Source organism: Lycorma delicatula, chromosome 1, assembly GCF_047948215.1.
Source record: "Lycorma delicatula isolate Av1 chromosome 1, ASM4794821v1, whole genome shotgun sequence".
NCBI lineage: Eukaryota > Metazoa > Arthropoda > Insecta > Hemiptera > Fulgoridae > Lycorma > Lycorma delicatula.
Window position 1 is genome coordinate 249,899,487 of NC_134455.1, and position 18,662 is coordinate 249,918,148.

Genomic DNA, 18,662 nt, shown 5'->3' on the forward strand with positions numbered 1-18,662 from the left:
TTACATCAAAAATTTATTTAAACGTTAGGAAAACATTTTTGAAAGCATATGTCTGGAGCGTAGCTTTATATGGAATTGAAACTTGGATGATCGAAGTACCTGAGAAGAAAAGATTAGAAGTTTTTGAAATGCGGTGCTATAGGAGAATGTTAAAAATCAGATGGGTGGATAAAGTGACAAATGAAGGGATGTTGCGGCAAACTGATTGAGAAAGAACCATTTGGAAAAATATAGCTAAAAGAAGAGACAGACTTATAGGCCATGTATTAAGGCATCCTGGAATAGTCGCTTTAATATTGGAGGGGCAGATAGAAGGGAAAAATTGTTCAGGCAGGCAACGCTTAGAATATGTAAAATAAATTGTAAGGAATGTAGGATGTAGGGGGCTATACCAAAATGAAACGACTGGCACTAGATAGGAAATCTTGGAGATCTGCATCAAACCAGTTAAAATTGATTGTAAAAAAATGTATAAACAAAGTTGATCTAATACCGCAATCTAATACTTAAATCTTCTATAGCAGTCGACAAATATTGAATCTCTATCAAAAATTAAAAAGTATTATGCTTCAGAGTTAATTTAAAATAGTGAAAAACGAACGAGAACGGATGAAAAAAACATTCATCTTGGCTCAAGGACCAAAAGCATTATTCCCAATTATTATAGGTTTTATTTTTAACATAATTAGAGAAAGTACAGTAGAAGAATCACAAAGAAACGAATTAGTAACATTTTTATTTCCGTGTTCTTTTAATATTTACTGACCACAATTAGATAAAAATTTTATTACTCTACTTATTCAAGTGAAAGAATAGTTAAAAAAAAGACAAAACAGTTCTCATACAAATCATTAGAACTGGATTATTTATGAAGTTGCTCGATTTACGCCGACTTTGTTGAAAGATCAATCCCACTATAATATCACCTCGTGTTCCATTTAAGATATTTGAAATTAGTAAGTTTGCTTAAAACCACTTTGATTCGTATTCAATGTACTCAGTAAGTATCAAGTATTAAACAATTCAGATATTAATAAAAAAATACTGATAATAATTTAACCTGTAAGAAATGAAAACAATAAATAATTAAAATATAAAACCCACTTACGAGCAATCTTTATTGCGTTCTAGCGCTTTCGGAAACGAATTCCATCACGGTGGAGACATTCATTAAGACAGGAATTAAGTCGACGCAATTTTAACACATGACGACCACCTTTATATAATTTATACACTTTACATAACAATTTTACTCACGACGACAAAGTTTTAGTTAATAAAAAAAAATTAAGTTCCTGAAGATGGAATTCGTTTCCGAAAGCGCTAGGACGCATTAAAAGATTGCTCATAAGTGGGATTTATATTTTAATTATTTATTGTATAACCATACCAACGGGCCATGTTTGATAAAATTAAATGAAAACAAGTTAATTAATTTTACCGTTATTAAGAAATTAAAAAATACTATATTCGTCTATATGTGTTTAAATGATAATTATCTTCAAATAAGAAGTCCAATGTCTTATAAAGGAAAATATAGATTGAAAGGTGATTAAATATTTAAAAGTTTTCCTAAGACTAAAACGTTATTGCTTTTCACAGCAAAATTTGTATTCAAGTATATACCATAGCCTATAAAATTACGCTGTATAGATATACAATACTCTTAGAAGAGTGTTGTCAACCTCCATTTATAATCATACGAGAAAATGAAGCAGTTATTTTTCTTAAGTATGAAAGTTACAAATCGTCAATGAAGTATATAAATGTTTCATTTTGGATGAAACAATGATGTTTCAAATTCGGGTAATGGAATGAATTTTTCACGTCTATTTAAATCATAAAACTATAAAAGTTCTCTGTAAACGTATTCTATTATCAGTTAAAATAAAACCCGTATCAATAACAACATGCCAAGTAATTATTTTATTTTAATCAAAATCTGAGCTAGGAACAGTGCCGATAAATCCCCCGTTAGTTTTACTAACAGAAAGTCATCGATCTCTTTAACAGCAAGATTGGAAAGAACAAAAGAAAACATTTGCAAGAAAAATCTGGAACGAGCGCTCTAAAAGTTACATCAGTCGTCGTTCATGCGTATTAGTTTCTTTTAATTAGACCAAAGTTAATTAGGCCAATTGAAACATCCTTAATCATCATAGTTGAAACAATGATCCACGATTCATTTTTTTTTAACTGAGAATTTCGCTATCTAAAAAAAATTAGTCTTCTAATAAACAGTAAACATTAAAGTGTGAATGAAGATATTACTGTCGTGAATTGGAAGAGTAATAAAGAAATTAATTTACGAATCATGATGTATAAACAACTACAAAACAAATCTAGTCGTTTAAATATTTTCCAATGATTTTGAATCCTTATTTAGTACCTTCATAATAATCGAAGTAGTCTCATTTTACTCTCCAAACTGTGCAAAGTAATTTCAATACGTCTATTATTCGTAACAAAACATTAAATATTAAACATGAACTTAAAGGGGTAGTTTTCCTAGTTTTAATATTACTGTCGACAGGAAAATAATAAAATTTCTTGATAACCTGATGCGAGTGTCACGCAAGCAATCAACCCACACGCATTAACCGATGCGTGTGGGTTTATATGAATATTTAATTTGCTCAACATTAATGAAATAAATACTTTTCAGTTTAGTAGCAACAAATTAATATAATACAATTCGCTTTACTAGTTTGAAAGATATCACGACCGTGAGATAAAAATACGTATTCAGAGAAATTACTACGAAGAAAGTAGTTACAATCTGACATAAGAAGTTCTCATGAGGGTGGATCTAAAAAGTTGCAACCTAGAACCTGAAATTTTATCTGCATTAACTAGTAACTAAACGGGTTATTAAAATTAGTCTTATTAATACCAGTTTTAAATAAATATTGAATAAATTATTTAGAAATCTATTTAAATTAATAATTTTTTTCTCATGATATATTTACTACATGTATTCCTTGCATGAAATGCATTATAAGTAATATTTGCACTTCAGGATTTAATTAAAATTTTATTTATTTACTAAAATTAAAATTAAATCTAAACTTGTAATCCAAGAAACAGTCGAATGAATAAACATTTTGTGAGTCCTGTTATTGACAAGGCATGTTTGATGTAGATTATTTGTTAAAAGCACTTCCACTTAGAACATAGTCACAATGTTTAAATCGTCATTGGCCAGCTGTTACTGCAAATGCTCTTTGATATTACAGGACCGAAGTAGAAGTTGTTCTTAATGAGATTTGAATACTTCTATTATTATTGTACTTCTACATCTCACTGATAATATCTCAGGACCGAGGCCAAAAAACGAGAATGTGTTTTATCAGAACTTTGTTGTCAATCTGAATAAACCATTTTTAAATTTAACAAAAAAATAACTTCCAAAAATCTTAAACTTCAAAAAAAACTTCATTAAATTCATTTCTCCAAAATTATAAATAAGGCTAGTAATATTATTTTAGAATGTAAAGTATTTTTGGTTTTAAATTGTATTACATAAAGACTGTTTTATGTTCTGCATTCGAATTATTTTTTTTTCTAAATCCTGATTAGAAATTTCACTATAACGGAATGTTTAAATTAAATAACTAATACTATCTTAATTGGTTTACGTTCGAACGGGATTTATAACAATGCTTGAGTTTGAACAAGATCCATCTCTTATTTACAAATCATTTTTATTGTTTAAGAATAAAATAATAATTCACTGTAACTATCAGAAGCTAAACAAATTAATACTTTCTACTATTTAAAATAACTGGCGACGATTTACTAATATAACCTATTATTGAGATAAGCGTGACGTTAAATTTCAATAACGTAAAAATTTCTTCTCAGTCCTGTTTTAGATGAGAAAGATCAAGTTAACAGTATAAATTAATATATACTTAGCCCCCTTGTAATCAAGCATATATAACAGATCTGTGAGTATTTGCAGCAGATTAATAAAACCGTTATTATTAATAAAGAAAAAATTATTCTAATTAGATAGGTTTAGAAAAAACTGATGTATATTTACTAGCTTCCCCGTCGCGGCTTCGCCACTCTGTATGGTTCCTTGCGTTTCTCGTCGCGGTCATAGGGATGGTTAGCCGATCAGGGGTAAACACCCTTCCCGACTAGACCCTCTCATCATTAAAATCATGCTTGTGAGAATATTTGATAAATAAAAATTAAAGCCCGTCAATTTATAAAAACTATCAGTGTATTGTAATTTCTTCAGAGTAACGGTTTAGTCAGTACAGGCCTCACTAATGCCAGCCTTCGTGGCGCAAGTGATAGCGTGTCGGCCTTTTATCCGGAGGAACCGGGTTCGAATTTCGGTCGGGCATGGCATTTTCACACATGCTGCAAATCATTTATCTCATTCTCTGAAGCAATACTTAACGGCGGTCCCGGAGGTTAAACAAACAAAAACAAAACTCACTAATTGGTTTTTAGATTTGTCGTCGTGGCTTCGCTTCCGAAATACATAATCAGAATTGCAAACATAAATTATCATCATAATGTTACCAAATCTCATAAAGATTGATTCAACAGCTGCAGCATAAAACGGCAAAAATTAAAAAAAAAATAATTATATTTTTTAACCCCTTTAAATATTAAGATTAAAAAAACCCGAAAATAGTTTTTGGATATTTATCTGAAAAGTATTTACAAGCCCAAATCGAGTGAATATCTACAGTCGGTAATGGGGAAAACTTGAATCATTGTTCGAAATTTTTTACCTTTTTCCACACCTTTTAAGATCCAATTTCAAAAAAATCTAGAAACTGTTTTTAGATATTCACATGAAAACTACACACACTAAAAACCAAGTTGATATCTTTATTTGTTACCGAGAAATTCCAAAAATAGTAAAACAGTTTAAAAATAATAAAATTAATGTCACGACATTTTTTCTCAAATCACTGCGATTTACATTTACTTTTAAAATAATTTTCTAAATTTATGTTTTGTAAGTAATTTTTAAAGTTCGTAAAGATTATAGAGTCTGTTAAGCCAATTATATATTGGGTAGAATTATTCGGTTTGAATTTTTGATACTCAAAGGTAAAAAAATAATCCATAACTAGTTGAACGTTAAATCGTAGCACTGGTTAGTGGTTTTCATTTAATTATTATTATTATTTTTTTTAATTAAAACTTATCATTCACAGCTACCATATCCGTTCGTTATGAAAAATTTATTGGGGATTTACTTCAATAGATTTTAAAAACGAATTATTTTAAATTTGTTAACGGTAAACAAAAATTTAAGAAAGTAAAGATGCATGAAACAGTTTCATTTCAAAGCTCTAAAACAGTTTTGTTAACAATTAAAATTTGACATTTCTATAGGAATATACCTTTTAAGGTCACAAAAAAATTAATAATTGTCCTTATTATCAAGAGAGTTTGTTGTTCTCTACAAAAAAAGTATACAAGAAATTTTCTGCCGGAAACTGGACAATCAATTCCCGGACTGTAATTGTACATGTAACACGGCAAGAGTACTATATGAATATATAAATGAATGAAATAAAAATAAAAAAGGTAATTTTTTTTAGTGACCTAAATAAGTTATACGAAATAAAGAATAATTCAAATTTAATAATATATCAAAGTATCCTCAAATTTCGTTTAATGGACAATTAAAACATGCTTAAATTGAAGACCTATTAGTAAAACTAAACGAAGAAATAACACTTTTATAATTTCATTTTTGTGTTGGTGCAAGCATGTGAGTACATTTTATATGATTATATATCGACAAAGTAACTACTTGTATCTTCAGAATAATTATCCAGAAAAAACTGAATTTTCATTTTTTAACAAATAATAAACAAAAAATAATAAATTTTAAATAATACCTTGAAAACAAGATACTCGTATAAATAATTTTCAAGAATCCCGTAATTAAAATTTATTTTGTGCCCATATTAGGAGTATTAACTAATTTCCAAACAAATAAATTAAATATAAAATATCCACTTAATTCATCATTTAATGAAAGATTATAGTTTTTCTGATTTATTTTATTATTTGAATATTGTTAATCTACAGTCCCTTCAACAAGCCCGATCTCACATGTTATAGCAACTAACATGCAGCAGTCTATTAACTACGTGTCTGAGTTTCATTACACATCGTATAACTGATTAATTACGGTAGAAAGTATCGTTTACGCGTTGATAGTTACGCTACGTTATTAAAGTTATGTAAATTAAGATCTTTTTCAGAGATTATTTTCCACTTACACAAATATAGACTGAAAATGTTAAATTAGAATTGGATTTAAAAATATGCATGAAACATTACGGTAAAATTAAAGCATTTTATAAGAACATAAAAAAAAAACAAATACTGTTGTAGAAGATTTTTCTTTTTTCTTCCTTGTACGAAGTAAAGGAAATATTGTGATCGCGAAAAATTTCGGTTTTCAAATTTCAACGGAAATATCCATTTTGACCATCCCTGAATCCATTTTGACTAGTTTCGGCGTGACGTCTCTACGTACGTACATATGAATCTCGCATAAATCAAAAACGATTAGCCGTAGGATGTTGATATTTTGGATTTAGGACTGCTGTAACATTTAGTTGTGCACCTCCCCTTTTGATTGCAATCGACTGGGCCAAAAATGTGTATACAATCATACCTCTAAATAAAGCGGGGTTTCAATTTGAAACATTTGGATTTTGGACTTTTTCTTAACTGCAGTAATAAGCCCTCGTTCAGAGCTTTTCAAAGATACATCATAAGTGGTATATATTTTCACTGGTTCTACAGCGATAGCCAAATAAAATTTTAATAATCAAACAATTGGATCTTACAAGGGGAAGCCACATCGGTTCAAATCCAACTTCATATAAATATATCTTTAACTTCTTTTTTATTAATTTAAATTTATTGATTTATTAATTGATTTTATTAACCTCCGATTGTGAACAAATTTTTACCAATAAATAATAATTCACTAATAACAATACAAAAAAATATGAAAAAAAAATTACAAGTTATTAGTGAAATAGAATTTTATGTACTTTTCATTTTAATTCAAAAATTCTTTGCATGTACACATCGGTTCGATGTGAAACAAAATTAATATATAAACTAATGTAAAATGCAACGGAGATTTTAAGGGTCATTTTTCTTGAATATAATTGAATAGTGCGTGTTAGTATTTTGTGATGAAGACACGTAAACAGTGAACTATTCACACACGCAATATGGTTCAAATCGGAATTAATAAACAAAGACCCTACAACATCATACTCATTTTAAACCCAGTAAAAACATTTAAAAAATGTAAACTAAAAATGTAGTTACCTTTTCCAGTTTTGTTTTTATTTTCAATGAATTTAATTAAATATATATATTTACTTGGTTAACACTTACTTGGTTCTCCATTTCTCCTATATAAATACGTAATTGTTTTTTACTCGTGTTTATGCATTGTTTGTCTACTTGATAATAAATATTGCTATAAAATTTAGTAACCTTCTCCTGTTTTATTTTTGTTTTCATTTTGTTGATGGTTACATCATAATAATTTTAAAAAAACATAGTGTTCGATAGATATAAAACTTACATTTATTTAAAGAGTAATAAAGGGACTTTTAATCTATCCTAATATTTTAGGTAAGATTGTTGAATTAATAATTGTATAAATATTTGATGTTAATAAAAACTAATATTTTAGCAATTGTGTAACTGTCCACTTTATTAAAGAATTGGAGAATGGTATCTTACTTTCAAATGAAATAAGTTTAAATGAAGTACAGTAAAAATGTGTGTATGTAATTTAATAGGTGTACAAGGAAGTTATGTGGTGCCCACATCAAATTTTTAATTTTTACAATTATTCTGAAATGGAGAGATATTTCTTTAAATGATCTAACTTCTGGTTTTTTTTTGCAGCTTTGATTAATAACTGTGTAAGTTTATACCTAAAATTTCAGTTTTGATAGTAAGATATTTGAAATAGGCTACCGATCTTTGCAGAATGTGATTTAATTACGCCTTTAAGGTGAGAAAATAATAACATTAATGTAAAGGTCTATTTTGGGGAATCATAATTCTCTTTCTCTACAAGAGCGTGCTATATACGTATTTTGGTATAAATTTTAAATCCGTATAATTTACACAATTTGTGAATTAAGCGTGAAGAGTTCTTAGTTAAGGCAGGAAGACCATACAATGTGTGTACAGCATGTGAAGTGCAAAAAGGTAATTAGCGGCAACGCGAGGGGCAAGAAATGCGAGCACATAGTATATAATGCGTTTATGGCCTTGACAACCGAAACGGTCATCGACTCACCGGCCTTCCCTGCCATGTATCTAACCCGTCATCTAAGCATTCACTGACCCGTTTGTGTTTCTATTTTCAATAGTCTCTTTCAAATCAATTTTTGACAATAAACTTACAGACAGACTCTCGTACACTTACTATGGTGTATTCATCACCCTTAAGCAAAGGTATATCTAAATTATGTATGTCCACAATTACGTTAAACGGACTATTTGGCATATTACTTTTAATGTAAAAAAAAATTCAGTAATATAAGTAAATTTTTCTGTGTAAGAGCTTTATTTTTAATGAAAAAGTGGTTGTAAAAAGATAAAAATTATTTCTGTTACTAAAAATAATTTTACAAAAATTAACATTTAACAGCAAAGATTTCGTTTAATCTCATAATAAAACAATCCCCAAAAATATTAACACTTGTCATATTTACTTCGCGATTTTTTTTTGTTTCAACCTGAAAATCCTATTGTTCTTACTTTCTTGTCCATCTGTCTATTTATCTGTTGCAGCAAAACTGTCTATCTTACAATCCACTCGGTTGAAAAAATAAGAAATTCAGTTCCAGTGCGTAAAATGATGATCATTCAAACACTCAAGGCATAATTTTGGAGTTTTCAAAATTTCCTAGGGAAATAAACACACAGGAAATTTTTTTCGAACTTACATATACAAGGTACCAAATGAGGCCTATATCTAACTGTAAATTACAACTATTTTGGAAACCAATGTAGAACAGGGAAGAGGAAAAGAGAAATTAACCTTCCCTCTACCTTTGAGATCAGCGAGATAGATTAATAATACATTTATCGTGTCAAATTTTATTAGCAATTGACAACAAAGAAAAGCCATATAGCCACGTTTTGAAGAATGTATACTTTTTCTGTAATAATTTATTTTCAAAAATATAACCGTCTTAAATGTACAGAAAATTCATGCTGTAAATAAGTAACTATAATCCCTAGAATATTTTACATTTTATGACATTAGGTTAAATCATATCAAATTATAATATTTAAAAACTGCATTAATCTAGAACGCCTTAGAAGTCTTAGCTATCGAGTAAAAAAATTAATTACGAGACTATTCAGTCGTATATTTTACGTTTGAATAATGAAATACTATTTTAAAATATTTCTTATAAACATTTTAACGCATTAAGATAAATATTATACAGCAGGGATATCGGATATTTTATCGAAACAAAGAAAAAGAATCTCCGTTATAGCAACAAAGGTTAGATAATAAGTATATTTCTTAGAAAAAAATGTATTCACTTTCCTACGAGAAGAATATTTTCACAAAATTCATGACAATTTCACTTAAAATAATGTTCGAGTAGTGATTGCGTAATTTTTGTTATGATTTTTATTTTACTTTATATTGAATAGTAAAACGGTTGCATAATTTTAAACAAAACCACTCATCTGCTAAATAATATTTAGATGGATAGATTTTCACGAACACAGCAATCAATCCATATTTTTCAAGCTATTGAGAATGTAATCCATCTATTTTTATTTTTTATGTTTTTGTAATCAAGTTATCCCTTGACAAACTCGTTAAAAAGTGTAGGTAATTTAGAACTAATAAAAAAACTGTAAAAATATTTTTTACCGCTGTATGTGAATTTATTCTTTACATCGAATGAGTTTTTAAGTATAAAAACTCTTTCAAGTTTTTATTAATATAAAGACATGAGAATCGTATAACAGCGATTCAGTAAATTGTTAAAATAATGTCCTATGACACCAGTAAATTAAATATTGATAAATAAATTCTTTTGAACCGGGTGATACAATTAAGTGAAATTTTTAAAGACAGGTTCGATCCATTCGCTCGTGAACTGATCAATAGAAGAAAGAAAAGACGCATTTGACGTTTTATTTTGTTCCGAGCCATCGAACACCACACGACCTTTGTCTTGTTACATCACAAGGGAGGATGGCTGTGTTTAAAAAGAAAGGGAAAGCTGGTCCGGCCACGATGTGCGAGGAAACACACCTGACATTCAGTCGATCATGAAGCAATTACTAGTGTATATAATACAATAATACTGAACTACGTTTATTGCGATCTAATCCGTGCACACGCTATAAACTTCGTGATCACTGTTGTTTTCAATATACGCCATATAACTAGATAACTCTGCAACAGTCTTACTTTTCATTTTTCATAAACTAAACTACTAAACTTTTCGTAAACTTTATACATGCAAAGTAAAATTAACATCTGACAGATTTTATTTTAGACTAAAATTTACTTTTTTGTAAAGTTTCATAAGTACGAGTATAGTAAGTAATATTTAAAAGCAGTAATAAATTTTTACATTGATTCATCAGTATCTTCTTTACTGCAGAAATCCGCGGTTAGTTTTTTTTGCATACAAAGCAACTATTTTAAATAGCTTACTTAAACTCATGCTGAATTATTTTACAAATTCTTTTAAAACAAGTTTAACTTATTTCAATTTTCAGGAAAAGTAAATAAATAAGGTATCCTAAATGAAATAAAATATCAATGTAATTAACTGTTTTCACTTGTATCTTCTAGATTAAATTAAACGTTTCTTTGGAAAGATTTTTTTTGTATGATATCGAGTCACACTAGCAAAAAGTTAACTTCCAATTTATTTTTAATATAAGTCATTATTATCTTCTTTGCTAGTAGCGCTGACAAAAACAAAAGCACTCTATTTTTTAAGAAGAATAACATGTCAATATTAATTTGGTAATTTTTATTTACAGCTGTTGAATTTGTTTTCGATCTTTTAATAATGTTTATCGTCATCAATTGAAGAGATTATAAAACTTAAATTCCTTAAATAAGGTGTTACATCCCCTCCTACCCCTTCGCTTTATCTCTCTTTACGGTTGAATCGTTTAATTAGACAATAATAAATTCAATACATTATGACAGAGTACTGTGGTAAAACAAAGGTGTATTAAATAACAGTAGAGCTTGAATTACATATCTCGTCAAGCGGTAAAAGATTTTAACCGATCAAGCTTCTGTAAACAACCACCATTTTAAAAAGTCTAACTACGTTTTTAAACCTCCAGAATATACGGGTAACTAGTTGCATTTATAATAGTAAATTATAAGTTATTTTTGTACAGGTACTTAAAACATAAAAATAATTTTTAATACATAATTTTTTGGGTTATTTATATAGCCTAAAAAATTACGTACGACTTTATTTTTATGAATCTATAGTTTCTTATTCAATCCTCCTTTAAATAATATTTTTCATAGTGTAATCTTCATTTGTTTGAAAAGTTTTATTTTTTTTTAGTTAAGTTCAATCTACGTCTATTGATGTACGTTAAAAAATTTTATACTACTAAAATGAAAATAACTACTAAAAATATGTACAATCAGTACGTGTACGATCAATTTTTTTGTATCGGACATTATTTTATCGTTTTATTATATAATAAATTATAATTATTGTTACAGTAGACTAGTAATAAAATCATGGTATGTTTACGATATCTTAACAGCAACAACTTCCGTGTGTAACAAAAGTAACAATACATATTACGAAGAAAAATATCTATACTACAAAAGAAATAGATCGATACTTCATTTAAATAAGAGGAACCACGGTTTATCAAAATAACACACGAAACAGGAAACTTTTTTACATTAAATAGCTACTCGATAATGATTCACTAAATAATGTATGAATTTACTTCAGTTTTGTTTAGTAAAACCAAAGCGGGCACCCAGTAGCATAGCGGTAGCGCGCGCGTCTGCTACTCCGTAGGAGACTTATGGTGGACAGATGAGGGAATCAATCCGTCCCTCAATCCGGGACGGATTAATTCTCGGTAAGGGTATGGATATTTATAAACGAGTCAATCTCGACGTTTTAAATTAAGACCTGAAAAATTTTTAATTAGTCAAACTCACTTTTTGAAATGTATAGTAGTCGGTGTTAAACATATTAACAGATAAAACTTTAAAATATGTCTTTTATAAAAAAAAAAAAAACAACTTATAATTTATTAAAATTGATCAGATAAAGAAACTAATCTTTGTTTGGTTGAATGACCAAATTGTTCATTTTTCGAATTTATAATTCATATAATAAAATTTTTATCATCACAGTTCTATTTCTGTAAAAATACCGCCTTCTTCTGTGTAATATGTTTCTTATTTATTTATTTTGTAATAACTTAAAAATGGTATAGACAAATAAATATTGAGATGAAATTACTTTAAATAAGATACGTTTTTGTAAACGGCTAATAGATAGAATGAACTTAATACTAAAACACAAGAAAAATTTTCTCGAGATACTTACAGTCATGAAGACGGTTGACAAGCCTCTTTCCTAAGTTACAGAAAACGATTTTCGTTTATTCCTGTAAAACAGAAGATCAAAATCCTGATAAACATGTAGTACAAAAAATAAACATATTTAAGTTTTATTTGTTCCTGAAATCGTTTAACCTTTATCTCAAGTCATCATGTCGGCTAATTAATAATCGTGTTAAAAATATTAATATTATCTTCTGGATCTGAATTTTAATATATTATTGTAGGTAGATTTGTTTTCTAACTAATAAAAAATCCGATAATGCATTTTTCTAAAAGAAAAAATTATTTTCCCCGTTAGGTTACCTATCCAGAATCATAATTTAAAAATAACAGCCGATGGTAGCAAAATTCTAATTCACACCAGCTTTAAGTTGAGAACGGAGTAAATAAGATTACCTCAAAAGTTCACATCTTTAAATAACTGCTATTCAGACTTTCTTCTTCTTTTCTTTCTTTTTCCTGTTTAGCCTCCGGTAACTACAGTTTAGATAATACTTCAGAGGATGAATGAGGATGATATGTATGAGTGTAAATGAAGTGTTAGAGTCTTGTACATTCTCAGTTCGACCACTCCTGAGATGTGTGGTTAATTGAAAACCCAACCACCAAAGAACACCGGTATCCACGATCTAGCATTCAAATCCATGTAAAAATAACTGGCTTTACTAGGACTTGAACGCTGGAACTCTCGGCTTCCAAATCAGCTGATTTGGGAAGACGCGTTCACCACTAGACCAACCCGGTGGGTTTGCTATTCAGACTGTTGTCAATTAACATCACGCACTTTCTATCAGATAAATATATTTAATCCCAATTACATAAATATAATAAACCGGAAGAAGCCAAATGAAACTTTTTTAATAGAAACATACTGAACCAACTCAGAAGAATTTCTCACATACGTCCCCAAAAATTTTAACCTGTTACAACTTTATTGAATACTAAGTATTTTATAAAGATTTTAAGTACCGGCAAATAATACTCATGAACTTATGAGAAAAAACTTGTTTAATGTGCTTCTAATTATCAGCTACTGTTTTAAAATCTAGGTTGATGAGATATCACACCAGCCGCAATATCGGGCTTAAAAAAACTTTACTCAAAACAAACATTACTAAAATAAATCTAAAGTATTACATACAAATAGATACATACACCTATTGGCACTGAAGGGTATGGGCCCTATGTTTTTTTATAATTGAGCATTGTCAAGAAAGTTCACCTTCAATAATACCAAAATTATTAGGCATTATTTGGAAATCCTACAAAAAAAAAATGGAAGATAATGCAATTGTAAGATTTTTAACTCATTGAAAAAGATAATTTCTTTATATTTTCTTTCTTCATATTTTCTAGATTTGTTATCAATTGTTATAAATTTATTGAAGAAAAATAATTATAATATATATATATATATATATATATATATATACAATGATTCCAAATTTCATGGAAATCTCTGAGCAAAAATCTGTATTACCAAAATTAAGAAAAAAAGTTTATTTCAACATAGGCAAGAAAACGATTCGTTAGCGAGTTACGGCTCGCGAAACATTTAGCCCTGCTTTCTGCTCCCTCAGTGAAATTAAAACGTACTAAAATTCTTGGGGTTAAATTTGGTGCTTCCTTATGGCTCTGATCTAAGAAACTGAATAAAGGTGATCAAGATCTCTATCTCAGTAAGGTTTTAAGAAAACCGGGAAAAACACAAAAACGTTTGACGGAAAAATACACTTCCTTAGGTTTGGAATAAAATAATTTTTTTTTAAATAAACGAATAAAAATTTGTAATTAACTTCACAGAGAATTTAATTCTGAGAAAATTAATGTAAATAATGTCTATTAAAATTGAACCCAAATCTGAGAAGTTCAACTTTAATTACAAACAAAACGCACAAACTGGATCGGAAAAGTGAAACGATTTTAAACAAAATTTCATTAACGTCTGATGTTTGAACAACATAATGTAAATGAAAACAAATAGAAAATTTATCAATAACAAAAAACAATTAATAAAAAATAGATTTAAAAAAAAAATAAAACTCATACACTTTTAAGTTTTTTCTAAAAATTATTAAATATCAAAATGATTACTTAATAAAGCTGCAAACATTTCTTCAAAGCAGTTGCCCAATGTGGGTGCCATTTTACTTAATGCATAGTTCAAATCGGTAAATCAATGCTAGCCGGGCAAGTCTAATAGCATCATTATTATTCCTAATAATAATCCAGCTTTTATAATCCGATCATTCGTATAATGAAGAAGCGTACTGGCTTCTTCTTGCGTACCAATACGAGCGAAATAGACTTACACCTTTTTCCAACCTCAAAAGGAAAACGTCCGCTGGCCTGAAATAGAAAGATCTAGGTGGTCATTTTATTGGTCCTTTTCGATCAATTCATTGTTTACTAAATGTGTTATTTAAATGATTCGTTACATCACGACAGTAGTGAGCAGGCGCGCCATCATTGAAAAACCACATCTGCACTCTATCTGCAAGTGGAATATCTTCCAAGAGTTCCATCGGGTTTGACTGCAAAAAATGTAAGTACGCTCTCCATTGAGTCTTAGAAGTAAGAAAAAAGAGCCTATGAGATTATCACCAAGAAGACCACAACACGCATTAAACGAAAAAGTGCGTTGGAAATGATTTGTAGCAGTGTCATGGGGACTGTCTTCTGTGCAAGGGGGAGTGTTTCGATAATTTACAATGCCGTTTCTTGTAAAACAGTATTCATCAGTAATTAAAATATTACCTAAAAAATTTGGGTGATGTTCACATTTTCTAATTACAATCGAAAAAATTTCGTCCGTTTATCAAAATGAGGTGGTAATAACTCTTATGCACGGGTTGTATGGAATGGCTATAATTTTTGTTTCCGTAACGTTGCCACACATTTGATTGCAAAACATGAAAGCGATGAGACAAGGCTTCTGGTTCTTGAGGTGGTAAATAATTGTATCGCATTCAATACTGCTTCTTCAGTGTAGTTATTTCTCACAAAACGTTCACGACTAGTATCGTTCACTAGCTGTTTCTCGAACTCGCCTCTCCAAAGCCTCAAATGTTTTACGATCCGACACTCTTCGATCTGGATAATTAAATTATCTCGGTATTCACGCACAGCAGCCAATCCATTCTTATTTACTTTACGTAAATTACAAACTTATCCGTTTACTCTCCAAATGAAAATAAATTTGTGGTATCACCCCTTGTAAATGACTGACCGAACAATAACAGGACAAACACCGCTCAAATGAATATTCAAATGTTAGACACTAAATTTAATTGCTGATCAGCTTTTATTGCCAACCTATGAAAAAATAAAAATTTTTAATACGTTCTAGCATTTCTTGTAAATTGTTCTATTTAAAATCGTATCGCTTTTCCGTAATACGATTTGTGTTTTTATTTCTAATTAAAGTGAACTTTTCAAATTTGTGTTATATTTTAATAGACATTATTTACATCAATATTCTCAAAATTAAATTCTCTACAAACTTATTTAGAAATTTTTATTTGTTTATCGGTAAATTAAGAAAATATTTTATTACAATCCTAAAACGTACTTTCCGACAAAACCTTTCGTGATTATCCCGTTTTTCTTAAAACCTAAGTATGAGAGAGATCTGGAATCACTTTTATTGAATTTCTTACACCAGAAGTCATAAGGAAGCATCAAATTTATCCCTCGACCTGTACTCCAAGAATTTTAGTTCGGTTTAATTTAACAGAGAGAGGAGAAAGTTAAATGTTTCGTGATTCGAAACTTGCTAACGAATCGTTTTCTGACCGATGTTTATACGAACGCTTTTTTTTATTTTTGCAACAGAATCATCTTCCAAGAAATTTCCGTAAAGTTTGGAATCATACATATACATATACATATATATATATATATATATATATATATATATGATCCCAATATATGTATGTGAATATATATATATACTAAAATCAATTACCACATCCTGATCTTACATAATTAACAAAATTCTAGCTTGTGGTAATTTTTCAGCCATAATTATATTGGATGCTGTGTGCAACAGTACATTTAATAAAAGGAGACCACTTCACGCCTCACTCTGCTTGGTAATCCTGAATCGGATAGTTTTTATTCTTCAAAACGGCCATGACATTTTTGGCAGGACTTGAGTCTTATTTAAAAACATGTACTACGGTTTTCTTTCATGATTTATCATATATTAAGCCTGATAAAAATTTCAAATTCCCTTATTACTTTCCTGGGTTTGGTAATATATGCTGATATAGCACCTATAGATATAATGGGAGTATATAGATTGGTAAAAAGAGTCCTAAAAAGATTGGTCTTTTAAGTGTTGTCCCATAAAGGAGACATTAAAAAAAAGGAGACATTAAAAAAAAATCTTTAATAACAAAAATAGATAAATTGTAAATAATCTGCGAAAAAAGTTTCTTATTGTAATTGTCCCAAGACTAAATCTATTTTCAGATGTTTGTACAAATGTACGTATGTATGTTGGCCTGTACTTGTATTAATAACTCTCTCTTTTTCTGTTTAGCCTCCATAATCACTGCAGGGGATTACTTCAGAAGATGAATAAGGATAATATGTATGAATGGAAATGAAGTGTAGTCTTGTACAGTCTCAAGTCGACCTGGGTTGCCTGGGTGCGATGTGCACCCAGGCAACCCAGGTTGACCACCTCACGTTACTTTTTAAAATTTATTATCATCACTTAGGGATTGATTATTTTCAAACATAACAAGCATATCTTGGCTACCTTCTATTTTTTTATAAATTATCAATATAACTATCAAAATTACTAATTTTTATTAAAAATAAACTAGAAGAAAAAAGTCAACTATTGTTATTGGCAAGATTCCCTAGTAAAAATGGCTATGCAATATTTTTAAAGTTTAAAAAAATTTTTTTTTTCTTTTTTTATGAACAAGAGTTTAATTCTCTTGGTCACAAATATTAAACATTTTCTAGACGTCTAGAATCAGTACTTTTATAAATTTAATATTATGCTGTCTATTTCTTAAATTAATTCATGTCTCTAATTATTTCTCTTAAGAAAAGAAAGTACTACTACTAATAATGAAATGACATATTATAAAGCATTATAGAATATCTTATATTATTTATTTTCCAAATATTTTCTATATCAATTACGAGTTGTTGGTCTAGTAAAATGTTCCTGAAATCTTGAACCCCATACTGATACATATAATACACGATACATATTTTCAATTTTATCCTCTATTATATTGTTATTTAATATGGCTGTATACATTGGATGTAATGATACATCCATTTATCCACTCTTTTCATAAAGAGTGGATAAAATATAACTCTCTGTAAACCGACTAGGTTTCTACTCCTTAATATTCTTATGACCTATTTACACACCAGTTCTAAATTAGCAAAAAAAAAAAAAAAAAGATCAGTTTTTAGTTGAAAATAATATAGTAATTAAAGGATTTATGTTTCCAATTCTTAATTCAATTTAAAAATACATCCATTCAATTTATGTGCACCCACTGACATATTAAAAAATAAAGTTTACATATTTCATAAATTGGTTTAGAGTGCATAATTACAAACTTTTAAATTAAAATGTAGCTAAAAGAGAAAAGAAGCTATTTAAGGAAATATCCATTTTTAAAATCTCAAATATTCATATTCAAATTAGATAAAAAAATCAATAATTTCAAAATTCTGTATCTTAATTAAAACAACAGGAAATCTCATAATTACATGAAACATATGATAGAATTCCTACACCAATTGCTAAGTATGTGCAATAATTAAATTTATTTATTTTAATGAACTTATAGATATATATATATATATTTATGTATGTTATATTTAGTTAGAACTTCTATTTATTTTTGAAATTTTTTTGAATTTTGCAAATTTATAGTTTTAAAGTAGTTAAAACTTATTTGCACATAAACTATAAGTTTATGTGGAAATAAAATAAAATAAAATTTTGAATAGCATCAGTTCATTTCAAGTTGAATTCATTCAA

The 18,662-nt window shown here is 28.6% G+C and overlaps 1 protein-coding gene across 1 annotated transcript in view; it reads right to left on the reverse strand.

Annotated features, from left to right (window-relative positions):
- Cad88C (cadherin 88C) overlaps positions 1-18,662 on the reverse strand; it is a 253,672-nt gene that overhangs the window by 170,954 nt on the left and 64,056 nt on the right. The window contains exon 2 of the mRNA XM_075375504.1: positions 12,624-12,684. The gene's annotated coding sequence lies outside the window, so the exon portion shown is untranslated. The remainder of the gene's footprint in view (positions 1-12,623; positions 12,685-18,662) is intronic.